The sequence below is a fragment of the Pleurodeles waltl genome, chromosome 3_1 (assembly GCF_031143425.1).
Source record: "Pleurodeles waltl isolate 20211129_DDA chromosome 3_1, aPleWal1.hap1.20221129, whole genome shotgun sequence".
NCBI classification, from domain to species: Eukaryota; Metazoa; Chordata; class Amphibia; order Caudata; family Salamandridae; genus Pleurodeles; species Pleurodeles waltl.
The window spans coordinates 502,693,302-502,719,362 of record NC_090440.1 but is presented as its reverse complement, the minus strand read 5'-3'; positions in this window follow the sequence as shown (position 1 = coordinate 502,719,362).

Below are 26,061 nucleotides of genomic sequence, written 5' to 3'. Positions count from 1 at the left end.
TATTCTTTTTTTTGCCTAGCCCTACACATGACAAAAGTAACTGTAAATTACGCCAGATCTTGCGCGAAAGTGGACGAAAAATGGGTTTGCTGAATGGGAGGTCCGGCCACGACAGTGCTGGACTTTAATACGGAGATCTGCACCGAGAACCGGTATCGACGCGACAGGGGGTCATACCGCTCCCCCGACAACTGCAGAAAGCGCGCTCAGGGTGGGTGGGTGGACGAGAGAGGGTTACGCTGGGCACTGCTCACTTCTGGAGTCGGTCTATTCAAACGAGTTTTTGGTAATAAAAAAACACAGTAACAAGCACTGCCAGATATCTTTGTGGGGCTAATGCGAATTAATTAAGCTGGTTAACGTTTTAACAGCGACACTATTAAGGCTGGGAATAGAAAGTGATTAGTCGATGATCTGCGTGTCTCGGCGGAGGCAATCAATGTTGGATCTCCGGTGAAAACTCGTTCTGTGTGCACGCACGCACAGGTAACAGCGCTCGCGCCCCAGTCGCGGCAGGGCACGCGCCCCAGTCACTGCAGGGCGCTCACCCACCCAGTGAGTCGGTGCCCCGACATTGATCGGAAGTCGTCGCTCTAGCGAACTCCCTGCCAAGTTAACGCGGGAAATAGTTTCTAATACTTCTCTTTATGTTTCACACCAGTGCAGAAGGAAAGACAATAGTTCTTTATCAGCAAGTTGCTGTGCGTTGCATTATTTTTAACTAGTGTCGCATGGAAGATCAACAACCAGGAGCCTACTCCCTGAGGGGGTCGGGAAAGGGCCACAGTTGGCTTTGTTTCAACGGCAGCTGCCTGTCAAGATGCAATATCTTGGCTCGTTTTGCCCCGGCTGCTCTGTCCTGCCAGAGATCACAGTCGTGTCAGAGTGTATGCCTCAGAAAAAGAATCGCTGCAGCCGTGGCCAGGCTTGCAAAGGGGGTTAGCAGAGCTCCCTTTCTGATGGACCCCCACTGGCCAGAGCCCGAGCTGCGAGCGCTAAAGCTTCTAATCCTTCAATCGTGTGAATTTTTCAAAAGATCTCTCGAACCAATCTCAAGCTGCCTGACCCCTGACAGACGCCGATCCCTTCATGCCTGTGGCACGCTGCACTTCATTTGTGGGGATAGATCTCCGCCTGCACCTCCAGATGATAACCTGACTACTTATTATGTGAACACGGACCCCAAATCTTTCATGGCCGAAAGGGAGAGGCGGACTCAAAAGCATACAATCCATTTCAGAGCTTCGAAGTCCAAGGGATTGCCTTTTAATTATTTCCAACTGGTTTATTGTGATGCCGCTGTAATTGAGTGCTACACATCCATCTATCTATCTATCTATCCATCTATCTATCTATCTATCCATCTATCTATCTATCTATCTATCTATCTATCTATCTATCTATCTATCTATCTGTCTATCTATCTATCTATCTATCTATCTATCTATCTATCTATCTATCTATCTATCTATCTATCTATCCATCTATCTATCTATCTATCTATCCATCTATCTATCTATCTATCTATCTATCTATCTATCTATCTATCTATCTATCTATCTATCTATCTATCTATCTATCTATCTATCTATCTATCTATCTATCCATCTATCTATCTATCTATCCATCTATCTATCTATCTATCTATCTATCTATCTATCTATCTATCTATCTATCTATCTGTCTATCTATCTATCTATCTATCTATCTATCTATCTATCTATCTATCCATCTATCTATCTGTCTATCTATCTATCTATCTATCTATCTATCTATCTATCTATCTATCTATCCATCTATCTATCTATCTATCTATCTATCTATCTATCTATCTGTCTATCTATCTGTGTAACATTGATCTATCTATTGGACGCCTGTCTATCTATCCAGCTATCTATCTGACATCTATCTATCTCAAATTTGTCTATCTGTCTATCGAATATCTATCTGTAGCTGTCTATCAAAATGTACTTATCTGCATGTCTCTCACTCTAACTTCAATACCTGGTTTGTCCCTATCCTTGATCTAATAGGCTTGGCGTGCGTATCAATCTCACAGTCCAGTTGCATGTCGGTCTAGTTGTCTGCCATGTTTTCTACAGGACACTCTAAGCTTCTGCTAGGCTGCATTCTTTCTTGTTTGGTGCCTAGGCCTGTTGTATGTCCAGTTCTCTTTGTTCCCTTTTTCTTTAAACTGTATACTCGACTGGTTGTACAGGTTTAGTTTCCAGTCTTCTCCAAGTTATACGTCTATGTGAACTATGCCATCGCAAACGAAACATGCGAGCCCTGGCCATGACTCTGTGTCTGTCTGAGTGAGGTGTATGCCCTTGGGTATAAGTGTGTGCCTGTCTTTTGGACCACATATCCCACTGTCTGCCTGTGTGTCTGTCCATGACCATGCGCCTCTCCGCCTGTCTCTGAGTCTGTACATCTATCTTCCCAGTCCTTTTCTCCCTCTGTCTTGTCTCCGTTTATCTTGCCGTACCTCATTCTCCTCACTCCCAGCGCCTAAAAGTGCGGTTGTTTCAAACAGTGTTATCTTCGGCTATCCCACCCCTGTCTCTTGTAACCTGCAAGAGAACTCGTGTTCATCATACCTGTGTGGAGTGCGGATACGTGCGCCTGGTCCGTGGGGACTGACTTCAGAGCCAGCCCTGGGCCCTGAGCGCAGGGTCTGAGGCCACTGCCCTTCTGCAGCGATGCAGCCGCCTTCCACCCCCCGACCGCGGGTCCACCCCAGCGCGACTGCTGCGTGACCTCAGAGAGTGGAGGGAGCCTGCAGACCCCCCCTGCTGTCCCCTCACCGCATAACACAAGCACACGGAGACCGGGCGCCTTTGAGCAGGTCTAAAACACTCAACTTCAAGCTGCCCTACATGTTTTAAATCCGACAGTGGACGGGGACAGGGGATCCTCGCACTGTTGGCCACCTCCCCAGCAGACCGTGTTAAAAGCACGTTCACATGGGTCTTAATTTCTTCCACGTAGACTGAACACTAACGAAAGTAGGCCGCACACATTAGCAAATATATCTGAGCCATAGCCGTGTGTAAGTTTCTTGGGTAGACATACATGTATGCACGCATGCCATTACACATTAGTGTACATACATGTATATGCGCGCGGGGACACAGATGACATGACAATGACGTTTTTCAGAATTATTTATATTAAGGAAAACACTTTCTCTGGATTTCATATTTGTGCGCTTGTTAATATCGCCATACCTAGCACTCACTACTCTTGAAGTTTGGTTGTGCTAAGAGTGTGTTTTATGACAATTGTTATCATAATGATGTATTACAGTGTAACAAGCAAGCATCCACTTAAAATACGTGTTTAATACATGTGCTGTAAAACAATTAGACACACTTTCACGTCACAAGTAACGAAGTAAATAGTTTACTAGCATGTCGAATAATTGTGAGGAGAGAACGCCGGCCAGGGCGGAAAGGTTGGGACACGGGGACGGGAAAGGAGACAAAGAGATAGAAAAGGGAAGAAGGGGATAACAAGGGTAGACAGAAAAGGGAGGGGAGAGAGAGAAAGAGAAGAGAGAGAGAGAGAACAGAGAGAGAGAGAGAGAGAGAGAGAGAGATTACAGTATATTCGTACCTGAGTATTAAGGCCCAATAGTGGAAGCGGGGTTACTTGACTACATTATAATAGTACGAATACTAATGGCCCCGCAGTTTGTAAACGTATATGAAGTCTAATTATCATCGTTGGACTATAATATACCCTTTACCATATTGTATATTACATTAGTCTTGAAGGATAAAACACGTTTTGAACCTTTACTATAATAATGTCTAGGCTTCCTTTTGGTTCAGTTCTAAAATTCAACGATTTATTGAAAATTGGAACGGCATTATACACAGTTAATAAGGGTAAAGGGGATTTTATTTGATGACACACGCACACATGCATACACCACAGACACACACACACATATATGTATATGTGTGTGTGTGTGTGTATAGACACTCCATAATATATTCCTTATACACAGGCACACATACACATGTATTTTCCACAGACACACACATTCCCTCCACTTTGAAATAGACCGCAGGGACTGTCATTAGATCAGATGGCAGTCTTTATAGAAAGTGTTTTGCATAATTACATACCAAAGCCAGAATAGTCACCCTCGCATTTTATGGGTCACAAGCCATCAACAATTGCCACATTATTGCCCATGCAGCCCGAAGCCCCGTCCTGATAGAGACAACTGGGCCGCCTTAATCTAGGACTGGGGAGATTGAAATTTCTCCCACTAAGAAGCCTGGAGAAGATTATTCGCGAACGGCCGTGTTTACATCTAGTTCTAAAGTTCAGAGGAGGGGCGGGGAAGAGGGGGGATCCACAACGTGATGAAGAAACGCTGCATGGCCTCAAACAGGCGTCCATCAAAAGGAAGCCACTGAAAGGCTGGCCTTGTGCGGGCCCGGCCGTCCTACCTCTGTGAGGCAGTAATGAAGATATTCTTCTGTGGCAGACAGCTCCCGTGGTACCCGAGACTGTGACCCGGCAGAGGCCACACTGGCTGTTACCACACCAGTCCCTGGTGTCCAGCACCCTGGACTTTAGCGCCTGCCTTGGAAAGTATTTCATTAAAAGTAAAACATCTTGTCCCATATTTATACCTCTCTAGCACCGCATGTGCGTTATGTTTTGGCACAAAATACAATGTATTGTATTTTGTAAGTCTGCGCCGCTTTTGCGCTGCTTTTGCGCCGCTTTTACGTAAAAAAAGCGGCGCAAATGCGGCGCTAAAAAAGTATAACTATAGGCCCTAATTTATATATGTAAATGACTCCATCTCTGGGGACGGGTGGACCCACCACCAATAACATTGTTTTACACAGTGAACCTGAGATCTGCCGCCAAGTGTGTGGGGTGAGTGGGCTGTGACTGGCTCACACAGGTCCTCTCCAGAGCCGTTCAAGGGGTCCTTATCGCTAGCTTCTGCTCTAAGAGATTCTTCCTGGAGACCCCTACTGACCGCTGACAGCTGGGAAGGTGGTGCTCCCTCACCCCCGAGCAGGGAACCGGAACAGGAGGCCTTATATACAGTGTGGGGAGGGAGGGAAGGAGCGAGTGAGGAATGGAGAGAGATAAAGGGCGAAAAAGGGGGTGAAGAAGGAAGAGCAGGGGGAACTGAAAGAAAGTGAGATGGGGAAATGAGGAAGAAAGGAGGGAATGGGGGAGGATGTGGGTTGTGACTGAGGGAGGAAGGCAGCTTGGTGGGAAGGAATGATGGGAGGAAGGATGGAAGGAAGGTGGAAAGACGATAGGAATGGAAGGAGGGAAAGAGGAAGGAAGAAGGGGTGGGGTGTGAATGAGAGAATTAGAAAGGGAAAAAGGAAGGGCGGGGGAAGGAACGATGGGAAGAAGTTGAGAGGGGTTTTAATGGAAGGAGGGAAGAAAGGAACGACTAAAAGAAAGAAAGGGAGAAAGGAAGGAGGGTTATGGGAGGAAGGAAGAGGTGTTTCAGCGAATTATCTGTGTGCCTTTCCCAGGGTGTGGTGATGCTCTTTATAACTTCAGTGTGGAGTGTTTCTCTGGGTGACCTGTGCATTTCTAAGGTTGTGATGAACCAATGGAGAAGGAACCATCATTGATTGACAGTGCGTTCTCTACTGTACACGTGACAGGATGTGGTGGATCTATTTACTTGGAATGGCGTTTGTGTGTTCTGTGTTGTGTGCTGCTAAAGGTGTGATTAAGCTATGTCGTTGCAGTAATCAATGCTCCCCTGTGTGTTCTGTGTCGTATATCTCTCAGGGTGTGATGAAACGGTGTAGTTGCAGTAACCAGTGCTTCTCTGTGTAATCTTTGGGGTGAATTTCCCTGGGTGTAATGGGACTCTGCAGTTACTGTGATCAGTGTTTCTTTGTGTTCTGTGTTTCGTATCTCTCATGGTGTGATGGACCTATGTATTTGCTCTGATCGGTGTTTCCCTGTGTATTCTTTGTTGTGTAGTTCCCTGGGTGTGATGGGACTATGTAGTTGTTGCGATCAGTGTTGCTCTGTCTCTTTGTTGTGTATTTCCCTGGGTGTGATAGAGGAGTGTAGTTGTTACGATCAGAGTTTTTCTGTCTGTTCTGTGTTGTGCATCTCACAGGGTGTGATGGAATTATGTAGATACTGTGATCACTGTTTCTCTTTGTGTTCTTTATTATGTATTTCCTTGAGTGTGATACAACTGTGTAGTTGCTGTGATCAGCGTGTCCCTGTGTGTCCTGTGATGTGTATTTCTGGGTGTGATGAAACTACTTAGAGGCAGTGATCACTGTTTCTCTGAGTTTTCTTTGTTGTGTATTTCCCTGGGTGTGATGGGCCTGTGTGGTACTGTGATCGGCGTTCTCTGTGTATTCTGCAATGTGTATCTCTCAGGGTGTGGCAAAAGTATGTAGTTGATGTGGTCAGTGTTTCTGTGTGTGTCCTTTGTTGTGTATTTCCTTGAGTGTCTTGGAATTTTGTAGTTGCTGTAGCCAGTGTTTCTCTGTGTCCTGTATCTCTCAGGGTGTGATGAAACTATGTAATTGTAGTAATCGGTGTTTCGTGTTTGTTCTTCGTTGTGTATTTTCCTGGGTGTGATAGGACTATGTAGCTGGTGTGATCAGTGTTTCTCCGTGTGTTCTTTGTAGTGCATTGATTGCCCTTGGTGTGGTGGGAATATGGCTTGCGGAGATATGTTTCCAGGTGTGCTGTGGATTTGTGTTTCACAAGGTATGGTGCCACAATGGAGCTGCATAGATACTAGTCTCGGTGAGTACTCCCATGGGCGTGATAACATTAGGAGGCTGCGGTTCTGTGTTTCTTGGGCCCACGTTGTGTATTCCCGAGGGAGCTCTGTACTTGCTAGTGAACGGCGTCTCTCTTATGGCGGTATCTGTTTTTTTTTTTCTTACACGTTTCGCGCCTTTAGGGTTCTAAACCTCCTAACACTCGCACTTTCTATGCTCCATCGTCAGAGTTTTACGCCATTCTGTGTCTTTTTTGTTGGCTATTTTTTGTGCACGAATGGCGTTTCATGTTTGCGTTTATAACGATGTGGGTAAAGTCATCGCGTGAACAAAGGTTGCAGGTTTAGACTATGCCAAATAAAAGTCCACTTTTCACAAGGAAATCTGATGATGAGTCCGGAGCGGCGAACAGGGTACCGGGCAGGGAGTGAGAGAGCCCAGTCCCCTTGCGCACAGTGTCGGTTCCGTTTGATCAGAGGGACTGTGATGAATTTAGTTTTGAGTCCCCTTTTCACAGTATTCAAAAAGTGGTGCTGTGGCGCTTAGATCGTCAGGACGGCTGTCCCTGTTCAGAGGCTACGGTGGCTGTCCATGGTCAGGGGCCAGCCCGCACGACAGAGCTTCCGCCTTTTATCAAGCACCCCTTGTTGAAAAAAAAGAGACATAAACAGCTGTTTACACTCCAGGTCCATTAACTTTAACACCGTCTAGGAAAATGACGGCCCAAGTGGAAAATGTTTAATTTTTCTGTATTTATTGACTTTCACCACGCATACATTGACGCATAACCGAAGTCACTGTTTAAATGCGTGGCGTATTATGAAATCTCATTACAGAGTAAATTCGTTCTTCCCTCTGGGCTGAAAATTACTTGCCAGGCTTCAGATCCAAGTCCTCACGCCGGTTGTCTCTCTTTCAGCTCGAAAGTAATAGGGTTTGACAGAGGCTTAAACTAGATGAATGATGGAAAAATGTGAAGAAAATCATCGATGATCGACAATAATTTATAGATCTGCAGGAAGTAATTTTCCAACAGAGAGCTCTTCACCTTTATAAGCAAACAACAGTAATCCGTGTGTCGCGGTGAGAATGACTGCACTCCTGCGAAGTGAGTGTGCTGTTTATTGATGGTAGAGAGTGAGAGTAGAGAGCAGTGTCCCACTACGTGGAGCGGAGTGTGCTGTTTATTCATGGCAGAGAGTGAGAGTGCACATTCGTGGTACGCTCCGGTGACACAGAGCAGTGTCCCACTCCTTGGAGCGGAGTGTGCTGTTTATTCATGGCAGAGAGTGAGAGTGCACATTCGTGGTGCGCTTTGGTGGCACGGAGCAGTGTCCCACTCCTTGGAGCGGAGTGTGCTGTTTATTCATGGCAGAGAGTGGGAGTGCACATTCGTGGTGCGCTTTGGTGACACGGAGCAGTGTCCCACTCCTTGGAGCGGAGTGTGCTGTTTATTCATGGCAGAGAGTGGGAGTGCACATTCGTGGTGCGCTTTGGTGGCACGGAGCAGTGTCCCACTACGTGGAGCGGAGTGTGCTGTTTATTGATGGTAGAGAGTGAGAGTAGAGAGCAGTGTCCCACTACGTGGAGCGGAGTGTGCTGTTTATTCATGGCAGAGAGTGGGAGTGCACATTCGTGGTGCGCTTTGGTGGCACGGAGCAGTGTCCCACTCCTTGGAGCCGAGTGTGCTGTTTATTCATGGTAGAGTGAGAGTAGAGAGCAGTGTCCCACTACGTGGAGCGGAGTGTGCTGTTTATTCATGGCAGAGAGTGGGAGTGCACATTCGTGGTACGCTCCGGTGACACAGAGCAGTGTCCCACTCCTTGGAGCGGAGTGTGCTGTTTATTCATGGCAGAGAGTGGGAGTGCACATTCGTGGTGCACTTTGGTGGCACGGAGCAGTGTCCCACTCCGTGGAGCCGAGTGTGCTGTTTATTGATGGCAGAGAGTGAGATTAGTGGGAGTGGGAGATTGCACAGGTGCGTGCTGTGTGTTAATAGGAAAGTGAGTGCACTCCTCAGAGATGGGTGCGATATATCCTAGTAACAAAGCGAGTGCAGAACCCTGAAGGTGAGAGTGGTATTCACAGATGCAAATGGAAGCGCACGCCTGGAAGGAAGAAGAACCGTTCGGTAAATCATGCCATATTTAATTATTAACACCTACGCTAGCCTCCCTGGCATTGGATTCATGGAACCTAGAGGTGGGGGTGTCAGGGCATTGGTGGTTGCAGACTACATCTCGTGGCCCAGGGCTGTGGCTACGTGTTTGTGAGTCCGTGGTGGCACATTCCAGCTAATCATCAGGGAAATATGGCTCCCAGTTTCGAGCTCACGTGACAAAGGTGGCTCCCGAGGCACGTGCATGCAGTAATAGCATGTGCACGTGACATTACGAAAACATATCTCGCAATTGTAAGGGGAAATGTGGCACCCAGTGTCATATTTCTGCGTCAGTTGTGAACACTTGCGGCCAGTAGGAGCGAAATATGTGACTCTTGGTTTAGGTGCATATGAACAATAGTACAGAAAGTGGCATGAACATGCAGTAACCGTGGTCGCAGTGTGAAGTGTGTTTGGCAAACGCACTTCCCATGGTCTTATGTTGGGGAGCAAGGCAATGCTCGCCCTTGGAATATCCCCTACAGTGGGAAAAAGTGGTAAGAAGCAGTCCTGATTTATTTTGTAAATGTTGGCGACTAAATCGGATAAGTACCGTAGTAACCACCACCACCAGCAGTGGCGTAACAAAGACCCCGCAGCCCCCGCAGTACGGGGGCCCCTCAGCACACTACCATGTGCACGGGCGGCACGCCCCTGACTGGGTCCATGTGTCCCCTCCAAGAACTTTGAAGCGGGGGGTGAGGGGGCGGCTGAAGTTTCGTTACGTCACTGAGGTTACGCCACTGAGCTCCACCAGTAGTAGCTACCATCGTTCATCTCGTAATAGCACAGAACCACAAAATGGCGAGGGGCGGTGGGAATCTGCCTGCCGAGCACTACCCGAATAAATCTTGGTTGAGGAATAAAGCGACCTGCTTAATGTTTAGCAGAAACTCACACATACAATCGATATAAATCACTGAGCGACTCGACTCAAATCTGCATCTGTGCAAACTGCTTTTCGTTTGCAGATGTGGTGCTTGTTGGCAGGCGTCGGGGGTCAGCCTGGGTGTAGAGCCGGGTCCTCTAGCCATGGTTTAACAAGACACACACCTGCTCTCAGCTCCATAGTTCGTGTCGAGTACGACAGCTCTCCGCAGAGGACGCCGCAGAGCTCGCCCCCTGTCAGGGCTGCGTTCCTTGAAGAGCTTCGTGGGGAGTGTGGTGTCATCCTCGTCTCCTTCCGCTTCTGACGTCAGTGAAGGGACCTTTGGCGCCAATGGCGTGTGGGGCAAGACTGATGCAAGTCTCAGAAGGATACAAGAGGTTGACCGGGGCTATTGCGGGGTCTGTGAGGATAAGGAGGGTTACTTTCACTTAAAATAGAAAACGTACTATCCTTTAAAGACTTTTGCTACTTTGCATCATATCTGCTCGCCCATGACAGGACAAACGGCTGTGTGTTACCTTTGGTGCCGAGGACACCGCATTTAGCTGAATCAGTGGCTAAGCATCTCCCCTGTTCATGTGCTGAAGTGTTCAGAGGCCTCGGAGGTGTAAAACCAGACCACAGGAAAATGAGAGTGCTGCTAAAGTTGACGTGAAGATAGGGGTCTACAATATATTATAGCTCTCGAGCTTTCCTAATAGACTGTTCAAGCCGGAAATCATGATACGCACCCCGACTGATCACATATTCTAGCTCTATTTTCAAAAACTAGCATGAGAATTGTATGTATCTCGCAAACAGATGCACTTTTATTCCAAAAGTGACTTCTCACGGGTTTTCTAAACACAAATAGTTGTTTATAGTATGGATTATACTTTTGTTGCAACCGTTTTCACCTAAGTGCACAGTTTTAATCAGAGTAACAATAAACATGCACGTCTATCTTACATCAATTATATCAATGAATATATCAATTTTATACATACATATGTATACACTGCCCACATCAATCTCCAGTAGCAACCATGCACTTGTGTGTTTTTCGCTCAGAGGGGACACTGTTAGGCTACTGCAATAGAATGAGATGCCCACTGCGCTAGCTATCCCACAGCAGCACCAGGCATTAGTTAAAACATCAACCACCCTCAGCCCCTCCCCACCAACATGTTTTACAGGCCTGTTGATACCAGCAGACAGGGTGACGACTCATCAGACTCCATTACTTTTAAAAGCTGTCTCTTTCAGATCTGTCACTTTTCATCACCTAGGTCCACAGAAAGGCTGGAGGAATGAATCGAGGGAGGCCGCCAGATCATGGCGGTAATTCGCTGCCTCGTCGTTTCCACCCCGGTGACCTAACCTGCTTAGCGCCACCTAAACCCAATTTGAGCTCCAATCGAGCCCTGAGTTGCGGGAATAGATGAGATCTTACCCAAATACGAAAGGGCGACTGCGACCGTGTGGAGATGTGGGGCTGTAGTGAATACTTGTTATCCACCGTGCAGTCAGTCTGATGGACCATTCAATGAATAAAATGCAAAATGACTCTAGATAGCGAACAACAAAATTGGGCCACACTGCCTCTTCCCTCCCTTTTCTGCCTTTAGGTTTGTTATTTGGCATTTTCAGGTGTATTTATTTAGGAAAAAAGGATTTAACAAAACCAGGATTGAATGCGTTGAAGTTGGGCAGTAAGACTACACTATATTGATAGAACCTCGTTACATTTAAGAGAGTAGTTTCCATGTGTACAGTTATTGTAACATACATGCAATTAGTGACACAGTAAACTGTTTTGTGTTTGTTCCTCTAAATAGCATTGTGTGTGTGCGAGAGACAGAGAGAGAGAGAGTGAAGGGAGAGATAAAGAGAATGTGTTTGTGTGTGAATGAGCCATATTTATTTTGAACAGGTTTAAACAGCACCCAAGCCTCTGCAATCCCCCGATTCTTTAATGAAATCCCTTCCTGTAAGATTGCACGCTGCCTATGTGGAATATAGAAAGTCATGTGTCCTCTATTTTATTTGTCTGTGTATGTAAATATTTGCGCGCGTTTCATAATGCATTCTTCCTATAACGCGTGCCCACGTAACTGCTTTTATTAGTATGTAAATAAAATAAAACGCTCACAGTTCTCAGAATGCTCTTCTTACTTGAAAGGTGTTTTATTATTAACATAGTTGAAAGTAGCGCGTAAAAGCATTGCGAAAGTAAATACAAACTGATTTTTACACAATATTTTTTAACCTGTTGCATTATGTTCTCATTGGCAGTGACACTTCGATGTCCTTACCAACGGATTTCGCCTGAGTTACAGTGTTTTCATGACCAGTTCCCATCAAGGTTACACGTTGATCTGGCGGGTCTGCTGCAGGAGAAACTAATAATAATAACAATAATAACAATAATAATAATAATAATAATAATCGCAATGGCAATAATATTAAATGAAAAACTAATAATTTTGATAGTGGAAAAATTCAAAGATTAGCCAACAGTGCAATTTTTACATTAAAACATGTATTTGAATATCACTTTTTGTCAAATGCTTCATTCGATCGATTGCTAAACAATTGCGGCTCGAACGTTTCTAAAACTGATCCCTGGAAACAACCACTGTGGTACATTTCTAGGGTTTGCTCTTGTTTCCTCTGAGTAATGTCTGTGTTAATTTTGCGCCTTTGTAAACTGCTTCCCCACCGCAGACTTCTGCTAATGGCGTCCGTCCTTGCTGAATCGGAGGCCAGCTCCAGCGCCTTGCAGCGCCACCTAGTTACCACATCTATAAATGCACCTTTAAAAGAGAAACAATGATCAGCAATTGTACGATCTGAATAATATACTCGTCGGATTGAAAATGAAAAAGCTAATGGAGCCGGACACTCAGAAGTGATCCTTGAGCAATCAGTTTGAAAGACGTTCGTTTCTGACAGCAGTGAGTAGGCAGGCCAGACCCCGAAGAATGAGCTGATGGCAGCTGCCTGCCCTCTCCATGTCTGAGCCCATAAGTCGTACCTTATGATACGTTTATACTGGGCTAGGGGCGCCCGGCACCTCGCTGCACTTCCGCAGCCTACGTTTACGCGTCGATAGGTGGACGCGCAGGCTGGCGTCGCACTTCACGCACGACGCATCATACGTTTACGCGGGCTGGAGGACGCGCCCGCGCCTGGGCTTCTAAAACAATTAGAAGTCGGCAATATGTCTGCGCAGTGATAGCCGCGGACGGGCGGAAATCAAGTAATTAGGCATTGTCAGTCAAATAACATGACAGGTATTGGTTTTTAAGAATTTACTTCCACATTTACGGAGGGACCGTAATGCAGGGACTGGCCTGGCCGCGGAGTGTAAGAAAACATGGAAGGGGTTTTTACTGACACAAAGAAGCCAGGTCACAGTCAAATAGCAAATGCGTTTTTGTCAGGTTTGGATTCTTCCCTGATCCATCTCTAAGGCCTTTTTTAATAATGCATTCCTTCCACATAATAGGCTGTTCTTTAACAAGGAAATGTTTATTATTATTATTAATGCTATTATTTTCATTATGTGCATTCGTTACTAATAATAATATTGGCGTTATAATCGGATATTATAATTAGAGATTATTAGCAAAACATGTTCGTGTTCACCCCCTGATATCTGAACGCCGTGTTTTTGTTAGCCTGGGTTGTCTGAAATCTCCAAAATGCCAGATTGACTAACATGAGTTCTAGATTCCGCAGGCTGCAGAAACAGGCGATACATTTTACATGTCTGCCTTTTAGAAGGCTAACCCGAAAGGCAACGCGTTAAGTTCAGTATACTGCTGACTCTATCTCACAACAGGATTTGAAGAGGGAGCCTCCGGTCGTGCTGTGTGATGTGATTTGAATGTGTCGAGATCAGTCGTGGCACTGAGATCTACTTTGGCAGAACTTTAATCCAGATGTGTATATTGTCGCTCATTTAAAACACTACAGTTTCAGACACAATCCTGTGCAGAAAATTGAAGTTTGGCCAAAAAGAGTTATTTTGTAGTGCTTGCTAATAACGAACCTCTATGGTGATAGAGTGCATATTAATAAGGGCATCCGGAGATCTGTTCATTACATCAGCTGCACGGGGTAGTAAAGGGCACAGGACTTTTCAAAACATAGTTTCATGTTTTATGGCGGATATTTGATAAATTACACACGCTGAAAATTGCCTTCGATGTGACAAATAGTGTGTGTTTTTTCAGCTGCATATTCGGGGGTATTCGGCATTTTTGTCTTATCATGCCTGAGGAACATTTTTTTATAGCTATTACACATCTAACCACAGGTTTCAAAGCGAGTCGACGGGGTTTGTATTACAAGTATGCCATAATGTTTCGCTGATGCAAAACATGTAGCCAGAGGGGGCTGTTAATGATTCCTGGGCTTGGAGAGAAGTCGAGGAAGGAGGGAAGCAAGGGAGAGGCAGACCTGGGTGGGGGAGGAAACAGATACGTACATGGGGCGCAGAAGTAAAAGATGAATTGTAGAAGTGAAAGAGAAAGGAGAGAAGTGAAGGAAATAGGAATGGAGAGGAAAGCGTAGAGATAATGCTAGTTAAAGATAAAGAGCTGAAATGATAAGGAAGATAAAGGGTGAGTGGTGAGTAATGGGTGAGAGTACTGGTCGGAGCGGTGTGGGAAACATAGGTCTTGAGAAGAGTCTGAGAAGCAAGTAAAGAGACTTTGAGAGCTCGGAACGAACGAAGAAGTGGAACAGTGAGGCGAGAAAAATGGAAATTCGACGACTGGGAGGAATTAAAACCAGAGGGAAGGTGATACGTATGGAGGGAAGAAAAATGTCGAAATAGTTAAGAGAGGGTATTGTGTAAATTCCACGAAGAGGAGTGACCGGTAGAGGTATGTGAGTAAAGGCGGAGATAAAAAAAAGGACACGCCAAAGCAAATTAAGAAAAGGAATTAAGAAAGGACGAGAATCCTCGGTGAAAACATGTAGGTACCACTGGAGAAATAGGGGTGCAGAGCAGATAATAGCACACATCTATTCACGTGTGTGGCTTAAATTATTTTTTTGAATGTAAAGTTTTATTGAATGTTAAAAAGTCACAATGATAAGAAGGAGAGAGGTAGAGAGAGAGAATAAAAATAATGTATATGCGCATGTGTGTGTTTGGTGTGAGTGTGTCACAGACTGGGAGAGGTCGGAGCGGGTTGGTGAAGTGGCAACGCAGAGACAACAGAGTTAGAGAACAAAGCAATGTTAAAAATATGCAATCCAAGTGATAGAAGAGAAGACGAATTTAGAGAGAAGAGTTGTAAAAAGAAAAAAAGAGAAGGACAGAAAAACAGGGTGCCAAGAAGTGAGGCATGATGTAGAAGACGTGCGGAAGCACAGACGAGAAGAGGCATAAGGTGGCGAGGCCAAATGAATCTGAGGAAAGAGTGCCGTGAGGGATGTGCTGGCATAGGAGGAATGGAGCATGGAGGCTTGTGGCCCAGGAACAGTGAGAGCAGGTGGTGTAAGGCGGTCGTGACGTCGGGTGAAACATGGGAGGGAGGGGAGAAATATGAGTGATGCGCACAATCGATGGGACCTAGGAGGGGAGGGAGATAAATGAATTGAGGGGCGGGTGAGGTAAGTCACAGGAGATGCGAGGGATGATTTGTGAGGCATAGGTTTGTGGGGGCAGAGGGCGCAGCATGCAGAAGATGTAAGGTGAGAAATGAGGGGTGTGGTCAGACAGCTCAGATATAAAAGCATTGAGGCGCTGAGTAAAATAACACAGGCTAAGTGAAGGGACTATAAGGTGAGAGGCAGATGAGCAGACACATGGGGTGAGACATGAGCGATGGTAACAGGGTGCATGACTTATCGAGGACTGAAGCGCACATCATGTTTTCCACATGATGGGTGAGGCGAGACACACAGGAGAGGGGAAGCGCAGAAGGGGTGAGAGGCATGCAGTATAATGTCATGTGAGGCACATTAGAGGTGTGGCAATTATAGAAGAGCCGAGAACATACCTGAGAGAGTGAGAGGCGAAGTAAAGGCCAATGTCGTCGTGTCCATTTACAGCACACAAAGGGAGACATTTCTTTTGTTCGCGGTGAAGCCATCTCAGGGCTCTCAAAGTTGATGTGAGGTTTACTTTTACAAGCAAAACAAGTTTATCGTAACACTGCCTTGTGTGAGGACCAAACGCCATCAGAGTATTAACGAAGTGTTCAGAGCACACGTGAGGCTGAGTTGGATTCAGCGGCCGTGAAGACAAATCTTGTAAAAATAAAAATGCAATAACGCAGCCAGTGCTCTAAATCAACTGTACATAGCGAGAAGGCGAATGTTCTATTACAGCGAGTCAACGCCTCACAGATATCGTAATTCTTATAAAGCGGGACTTTTCCATTGTGGAGCAATATAAAGCAAAGGTTTCTTCAGAGCAGCCTGGAGGCGCCTGTGCGGTACAAATGCGCCACGCCTGTGGCGGTCCTTGGAAAGCAGTGCGCGCTGAAAGAACATGCAATAAATCAACCTGCTTTGCAGCGTGGAGGACATTCTGGGGTAGAAGTGAGCCTGTCTGCGAATTAGATGCATGGGAAATTATGCTTTATAAATAAAACAGATATATATGTTTACCTTGTGGGTAACTATCTGGCCCTTGTGGGTGACTACCTAACTTAAATCAGTGAAAGATTAGGCAGACACATCACTTCGTTTTACACACGAGAGAGCTGGAGGCGCAATTTACACTCTAGTGCAACGATCCTCGCTCATCAGTAACATCATTACTCACTAAACTATGGAGTGTTCCAACTCTGACCTGAAGGGTAACAGCACCCTACTAGGAATCTGCAGAAGTAACTAATGGGACTGCAGTGTCCGTTAGCAAAGTGTCATAGCACGTGTGCCTGTACGCTCCATCACGTACATATCCTTGTAACTTTCCGTTTATCTATATACACACAGATTACAAGAAATGTTTTACTCAAACACCTGTATCTCTCTCTCTTCTTCGTTCCCTCTCTGTGTGTCTCTCTCTCGCTCTCTCTCAAACACACACGCACACACATACGCACGTGCACACACACGGACACATACATATGAATTACACCAACCATGCAATGTATGTGTGTTGAATGGGAGAGCGTGATGAAGAGGGTGGGAAGAGAGAGAGACTGACATCACCATTTGTATCATTACAGATGTCCTAATTAATTCATACTCTGCTGTAGACCCCTCCACCGGCCTCGATCTGCCCCCGCTCCCTTAATGTGCATTTCTCCACCTTTATAGTAAAACATTCTTTGACTTAGTGTCGAGAACAGTGAGCCTTTCTGCTTTGCATGTGGTGTAAGTATGAAAAGTTCCTATTTCTGCCTACACCCACTGCCCCAGTCTGCAGGGCGGGGGTCATCCAGGTACATTGCACACAGGATGTCCTTAGTGGCCCCTGGTGACGTGCTCCTCTGTTTGAGATTTGTGGACATCTGTAGCATGTCCCTGTTTCTGTGTACATGCAGAATCGTACCCCGCTCGCACCCCGCTGGTGATGATCACAGACCTTAAAATAAGCATTCACTGGAGGGGGCGTGCAAAACTAGCAGGCAGCCCGAGGAACATGGGAAGAAAACGATATAGGAACGAAGAGAGACGATATAAGGAAGGCTAAGAACCTCGGAGACGGCCAAAGCCTCGTCCTCTACAGGCGACATCTCATTGAGCAGCGGTGTTGCTGCTACCTCGGCGCCTTTGTGTCCGAGGTGGACCCCTGCTGCTTCCGAGAGCGGCGGATCACCTACTTCACAGCACTGCCACTTCATGTGGCACCCAGGCGGGCTCTCCTGCCTTTACACGCCGGCAGACACAGCCACTTCACGTGGGACCCAGGTGGGCGCTGCCCCCTTTACACACACCTAAGCAGGGCCTCTTCATGCAGCACCCAAGCGAGCTCGGTCTCCTTTAAACACAGGGTTACTTTATGTGGCCTTAAGGTAGTCTCTGTCACCTTCACACACAAGCACACATGGTCACTTCATGTGCCACCCAGGCGGGCTCTTCTGCCTTTACACGCCCTCAGACACGGCCACTTCACGTGGTACCCAGGTGGGCTCTGCCCCCTTTACAAACAACCATTCACGGCCCCCGTCATGTAACACCCAAGCTGGCTCTGCCACCTTTACACACACGTAAGCAGGGTCTCTCTATGCAGCACCCAAGCGAGCTCGGTCGCCTTTAAACACAGGGTCACTTTATGAGGCACCAAGGCAGTCTCTGTCACCTGTACATACAAACACACACGATCACTTCATGTGGCACCCAGGCGGGCTCTTCTGCATTTACATGCTGGCAGACAAGGTCACTTCATGTGGTACCCAGGCGGTCTCTGCCCCTAATCACACACGCATATATGATCAATTCATGTAGCACCCAGGCCGGCTGTGTCACCTTTATACAAACGCACGCGGTCACTTCAGGTGGCACCCCGGCGCGCTCTGGCACACCGGCGCTCACATACGCACACGCACGCACGCCACACGGTCGCTTCAAGTATTAGCCAGGTGCAGCCTTCACACACACCCGGTTACTTAGTGTGAAACATGAAAGAAAGACTAAATACATGCGTTCACGTGCAGACACACAAAGCCACCCCCACACACAGAGCCCTACACACACAGACACGCACATGTGCCTTCGCAAACATACGTAGGCATACATTCACGCACTCTCGCACGTGCAGACACATAGGCACGACCAAAGCACAAACACATAGAAAAGAAAGATTCACACAAACACACACATGAACACATAGTGAACACGTGTGCACTACCACAGACAAAGCTACTTACACACAGAGACACATACAGACACGCACGCTGACAAACACACCAAAGGTGATAAAACAACCAGATGGAGCAGATTTCCCACATCTGACAAGACATTTGTCATTTTAGAAGAGAGAGGGACACCTCTCGAGGAGATGAGTGAGCAGTAGATTAGCCTCTTTTGGGAGGGGAGAGGATGGGGTGGGGGTTGTCTGCATCAGGTTACTAACAATTCCTGTGAATATTTAATGCAGCTGCTACACTAACCGAGCCGGGGATTTAACCGACGTTTGACGAAATTGAATCAGGAAGCCAGAACTCCATTTATTGAAAGGATAAACCTGCAATTATTCAAATCCATTTATCAGTTCATTTGCTGGAATTAACAACAATATATTGCGATCTGCTCCGTCTCTTTTCGAATATTACTGAATAAATCTTATATATAAAGTTTGTCTCTTTATTTCTTCCTCTTGTCAATAGCTATACTTCTTATGTCTGTCACTCCTTATCTTGCCACCTTCATTCTAATTTCTTTCTTTCTTTCCTTCTTTCCTTCTTTCTTTCTTTCTTTCTTTCTTTCTTTCTTTCTTTCTTTCTTTCTTTCTTTGTGCCGACTCCGCACATTAGGGCAAAACCTAAAATAAACTTAGAACCAAAACATCGCTTCTCTGGGCTAGCTCCCACCGGACCCAGAGGTGGGGCTGTAAAATAATCGATTTTATCAGGAACTGCGACATTCTTTTAAAAAAAACCTATGATATCGGAGTCCGAAAGCGTACAGGGTGGCGGTGTGAATGATTTAAGGGAACGTAGCCAGCAGGATGCGTCCGCGAATTCGATTCCGGCCGGAGCAAAGCTTTATACTGCATTCTGCATGCACCAGTTTTCCACGCTCTTAGAAACAGCACAAACGTCTCTAGTACGCGCTGGATAACAAGGTGTCAGATTTTCTGGGTGCTGGTTGTTAGATGCTGAACTCACTGGAAAAGTAGAGTTCAGAATACTTAGAGAGATACACATGCCCTGCCCGGTTGGGTCAGAATCAACAGCAGAGTTCCAAGCAGGCCCTGAATGAATGCGCACGGAGCGTAAAGGACCCCGTTTCGTCGTCAGACGCTTGAAATATTGTGATATTTTGTAATCGCTGCTTCAGACTCCCATCCTAAACCCCCTTCGCCAGCAGAACTGAACTGTTTGAAAGCTGTCTCTAATGTAGACGTGTACGGCGGAAAAAGAGACCCGAATGTACTCACATTTCATAGCACACATAAAATCAGAGCTTAGGTGTTTTAAGAGCAATAGTTCACACTTGGGTCTGATTTTAAATATAAGTTGGTGGCTTCATGAGTGCACTTGGGAAAGCTGAATGTGTGTTTTTTTAAACAAATGAGGGTGCCTGTAGGCGCTAGCACAGTGTTGTGAACAAAGCGCCCGCTTCACCTAGGATCATTGCACCGTTAGGCGCGGTGATTTTGTAGGGACACTGAGCCTGTTGTCTGGTTGTACAAGGTATGGAGGACAAGCTGGAACCACAGCTCATCTTACGAGAACTACTTTCACAGTCACACGTACCTTCCGGCCACTGGGAGTGAGTGCAGCGGCCCTGGCTTCGAATGTAAACATCAGGGTAGTGGGGTACAGTGGAGGCGTCTGTTGCAGGCACCCACCCAGAACAGCAGCCGGACAGTTGTGAGTCCTTGCAGAACATGGGCCAGCCCATGATTCGCCATCAGTGTGATGTGAGCGCTCATGTGTGTACGCATGTCCACCTGGACCACATTGCAGGTGCTGTGTCTGGCCGTGGTATAAATGATGGCTTTAGGGGGGTGGGCGGGGAGTGAGGCGGGGGAATGCAAAGGGTCAGCTCGCAGGGTTCATCGCAGCAGGGACAGGAGTGTTAGAACATGACAAAGCTGATATGGGGGGATATGAGCATTGATTATTAAACAGGAGACACTCCTCAGGTTCACTAAGTTGGGTTCGCCAATGAGTGGGTTCGGGTGAAACCTCAGAGATCAGGTGCCGTCATCACGCATTGTCTGCACACAACTCCATGATTAAATACATAAATCCCGCACCGAAGCCTGCCAAGGGCCCTGATTCCGGTCCCAAATAACTGCAAAAAAGATGCTCACACAGACGGAGGTGTCTTGTGATCAACTGGGAATAAGCTTTTTCAAATAACATGAAAAATAAAATGGTCCTCGGTAACTGCAAAAGAAAAACAGGTCACCTTTAATTTATTAATTTCGTAAATGCAAGCGAGAAAATGAAAATGTTAATCAGGAACTTAATTATATTTTGGCTACGTTTTGGAATGAATGCAGACGCTGGATTGATATCACGCGCGCCCGTTGCACCGGCGGGAAGCAGGAAGCAGGCAAGCCTTGTTCTATCACGTCACGTTTGTTTTACTGCACGCGCCATGACAAGCCCTGGCGTTGTTATACTCAGTGTAGCTTACAAACGTGGGTAGTGCATTTGTCCAGCCTTCTGCAGTTTGTAAACAGGACCCGAAATAGTGTCACCATGGCAATCTAAATGATGTATCTCACGTTTTCCTAGATCAGTACTTGGAGACCTGTAGTGCCTGCAGCCCCTGGACAATGCCTCTCTCGCTCCCCATCTGGCTACCTCGCATCCCACAAGGGAGGAGTAGCGATTGGATATATATATATATATACACACACACACACACAAACACACCCAAAAAAAAAAAAAAAAAAACCTGGTGACAGGTTTCACAACCTCAGGGTTGCAAGCAGCGACCATATCCACAGAGTGACCTGCAGCTGCTTCTGTGAACATCTTTTCCGGGAAGAAGTTGGCATTTTTGCTCATGTGTGATGCGAGTCCGGCCGTGCGTACAATACCGCAGGGTTGGGGGCTGGTGCTCTCCGATCTACGTGAAAGAGAGCCTCAGTTGGGCAAACAGGGAGGGGTCTGTTTCGCTGCAGCGGTGAGTGTCTGTGGGTGTGAAGCTTGCACTGCACATAAAGTGGCCCCATCCTCTGTGTGCTTGTTAGCAGGGCTGCGAAGGGGGGTGGCCTACAGCCTGAGAGCAGGGCAAACAGTGCACACTAGTGCAGCCCCAGCAGTCTGCTGATACTCAAAAGATGGGGTACGAATCCGTGTGTGGCCCGGTTGTATATGGATGAGGGATAGACAGGGCCCTGCCACAAGCTGCAGGCCAGGGTCCTCGGAAGCAAAGGTCGAAAATAATAACAAGAGAAATTCAAAAATGGAAGATAACGCCAAAACCAGCTTTATGATATGCATATGTTACAATGGCTTCCATCAATTACACACACCATGGCATCATGAACGTGGCAATGAATCCTCTAAACACATTAAACTGGGTTCCTCACACTCCTTTGGCTGTTATTATCCTCAGATGTCTGGAAACGTGAGTCCCCCACTCTGCACAGGAAAGTGTTTATTTCCGCCTAATATTTCTCCGTTTAGAAGTATAATTTTATCTTATATTCACCCGAATGTTTACGCGCGCATGGCGATGCAGTAAATCTGTTTTCACCCTACCTAAACAGTTCAATAGTGACACAATGCAGCTTTAAAAAAAAAAAAAAGAATCTCATCGCCTTTCTGTTCTGGATTCCAGTAGTTTTAAGTGAAAAAGCTTACTGTGCTGACAGCCTGAAGAGACGATCCGAGTTCACTCGTGTTTTAGTGCAGCCGTCTTCTGAACTTTTATTTAAATGAACAGGAGGAACGAGAGAGAAAAAAAAAGTTGGCAAACTTTCTGTCCTTTTTGTGGAGAGCTCCGGACTGGCCGTGCTAAGCCCCTCGGCCTGCGCCACAAAAGGTAGCTGCGAGCGACATTTATTGGGAGACGAAAGAAAAGAGGCATTGGATATAAAAGGTTAACGCACAGCCCCCCGAACCGTGACTGGCATTGGAAGGGGGTACGCCTGGTCAGCACAAAGACGCACCAACCATATCCATTCTACAAAAATACACAGTCACACAGACACACAACCACGCTCTCAAACTTCAGCAAGGACTGCATTTTCTTTTCAGTAGCGCTACTCTCTGCCACGACAAAGCCCCGGGACCCCTCTGTAAGCAGCGGCGCTTTATTCCAGTTGAACTTTGCCATTTTGGTGTCGACCAGCCCCTTTTTTTTCATTTACATTCAGTTGAGCGAGACTCAGCAAAATTATTGTGATATACAGAGGAAGAGAGGTGCAAAAAAAAAGGGGGAAAAAAAACACAACGGGACCAGATTGAGGAGAAAACCCATGAGTGCTGAGGCATTGTGCACGTGTGTGAGCGAGACCGTGAGACTAGCAGCAGAACGTGTGTGTGTGCAGTCTGTGGTGAGTGTGGGGACGTGTGTCTGTGTGTCAGAGGCTAAGTGTGTGAGCGCTTTCACTGGCTTGAATGTGCACGTGAGTGTGCTTTAGAGAGTTTCCCAGAATGTGTTTGTTCGTGTGTGTGTTTGAAAAACGTACCGAGTGTGGGAGAGAGCGAATGTGTGCCAGCAATTTTGAATGTGTGTGTGTGTTGTGTGTGCGTTGGTGTTTATATGTGTTCCGAACGAAAATTAGAAGAGAGAGAACAAATAGGCCTGGCCTGGGTATTTGTCACTAAGTTTGAGCTCATGTGTTCGTGTGTATATTGGCTCTGTCTGAGATGATAGATAGATAGATAGATAGATAGATAGATAGATAGATAGATAGATAGATAGATAGATAGATAGATAGATAGATAGATAGAGAGAGCGTGGACAGCCCCTGGCGCACACAGTGCTCTTCAAGAGCCCCGTACAGTGTGGAGGGACCGTGCTCGCGTGAGGTTGTAGGCCGTGCTCCCCTGTGCAGCCTGTTGCTTTGTGGAGGGACCGGTGCTGCACAGGCTCTCCTCTGTGCTCCCCCATGCAGTGGGTTACAGTGTGAAGGGACCGGTACTATCACGGGGCTCTCGTCTGTGTTCCCATGTGCAGGATGTTATAGTGTGTAGGGAGCGTCCGCTCACGGGGCTCTCGCCTGTGCTCCCTTGTGCAGGCGGTTATAGTCTGGAGGGACCGTGCTCTCACGGGGCTCTCGTCTGTGCTCCCATGTGGGTTACAGTGTGAAGGGACCGATACTATCACGGGGCTCTCGTCTGTGTTCCCCTGTGCAGGAGGTTATAGTGTGAAGGGACCGTGCTCTCACGGGGCTCTCGTCTGTGCTCCCACATGCAGTGGAATACAGTGTGAAGGGACCAGTACTATCACGGGGCTCTCGTCTGTGTTCCCATGTGAAGGAGGTCAATGTGTGGAGAGACCGTGCTCTCACGGGGCTCTCGTCTGTGTTCCCATGTGCAGGAGGTTATAGTGTGGAGGGACCGTGCTCTCACGGGGCTCTCGTCTGTGCTCCCATGTGCAGGCGGTTATAGTGTGGAAGGACCGTGCTCTCACGGGGCTCTCGTCTGTGCCCCCATGTGCAGGCGGTTATAGTGTGGAGGGACCGTGCTCTCACGGGGCTCTCGTCTGTGTTCCCATGTGCAGGCGGTCATAGTGGGGAGGGACCGTGCTCTCACGGGGCTCTCGTCTGTGTTCCCATGTGCAGGAGGTTATAGTGGGGAGGGACCGTGCTCTCACGGGGCTCTCGTCTGTGTTCCCATGTGCAGGAGGTCATAGTGGGGAGGGACCGTGCTCTCACGGGGCTCTCGTCTGTGTTCCCATGTGCAGGAGGTCATAGTGTGGAGGGACCGTGCTCTCACGGGGCTCTCGTCTGTGTTCCCATGTGCAGGAGGTCATAGCGTGGAGGGACCGTGCTCTCACGGGGCTCTCGTCTGTGCTCCCATGTGCAGGCGGTTACAGTGTAGATGGCCCCTGTCACACCCAGGGCAACAGACAGTGCTGTACAACCGTCCCTTACAGTGTGGAGGGACTCTCGGCCGTGCTCCCCTGTGCGGAGGGACCCTGGCACACACAGGGCAGCGGGCACTGCTCCCGTCTACAGCACACATATGATTCATGAAACTCAAACTACCACTCGTGAAAACAAAAGAAAGAAAATGAAGTTTTGTTTACAAGTCATGCCAACACCAGAGCCTCCATCCATTCCCCTCTCTCCCCTCCCCCCCCCCCCCCCTCCGTATTCCATGCACACGGGCAGTTTGCTTCTGTTTTGTGTCTGGTACTCACATGAACATGTCCCTGGTCCCTTCTAGCATCACGAAGATTCATAAATTATATAATAATAACGAGCCCTCCGGGCGAACACCAAGTGAGCGAGCCAGAGGTTGTGAACTATGTTGTAAAGTGCAAATATTGTTCCTTGAAGAGTAAAAGCGAGGTGCAGGCAGAATCTAACATCTGCAATTGTGAAAGTTTGGAGGACACCGTGCTCGTTATTTGTTAAGAGAGTCGAGGGTGAAGTCATTCTAAGACTGGGATGGGGAGGTAAACAAAGGAGAAATGAAACTGTCAAAGGGAATACTTTCATATTTTATAGCATTTGGTACTGCATTTCTGCTGTTTCTAGGCACTCTGAATAACAGATAAACTATTAGCCAATTGACGTGGTTCTCAACCGACCTCTGAAGGATGAAAAGGCGTGTTGGCCGTGCCGGTATTAGAAATCGGGACCTGCAGTCCAATGGCAGCTAAACAACAACGTTTAGTTCACTGAGCCATCATGTAGAGGACCAGAGACGCAGGAGACAACACCAGTAACGTGTCGTAATAATTCAGAGGCACACCTGGTTGGCCGGTTGATTCGATCTTTGTTCAGACAGGGCACATTTCCGGACTAGACTTCGACATTTGGTTTTAAATATTTGAATTAGTTACACCAATCAACACTAGGAGGGGCCTCAAATGTCCGCTGTAGGCGCCCGAGTCAGTGCGCTGGGAGCTTTGTGAGTGTCCCCGCAGCACATCCATGATTCATGAAAGTCAGACTACCACTCCTGGTTCCATTCGTGAATACGAAAGAAGGGGAATGAACTTTTGTTGTTAAGTCACGCCAACATCGGAGCTCACGACCCCGATAGTAGCGTCACCCCAAATGTATTCAATATGTGGTACAGCGAGCATTGGATGGAAACAAAAGCGCAACAGCAAAACTGCTCAAGGTACTGAAAAAAACGGCGCAATTTCAAAATAAAACAAACATGATTGAAAGGTTGAAAGAGGCGAGTTATTGCAAAATGTGATACGGTTTGCTGTCTACCAGAGAGCATTCATAATTTTGTTTAAAAATGCGAATTTTCTTGCATCCACCAAAGGTTAAGATGCAAGTGGAGGGAAAATATTTGACACGAACACGCCGAAATTTCCGCGTGTTTTGTGTTGAATTCCAGCCAAATCGCATGCAGCTTTCAGTCACGGGCCCCCATGGAATTACGGGGCCCAGTCTGCCAAACGGTCTCTGGTGAAGAATAATTTAGCCAATTGATAGTTCGATATTTTCTACGAAAGCTTCCCATGCCGATGTATGTTAG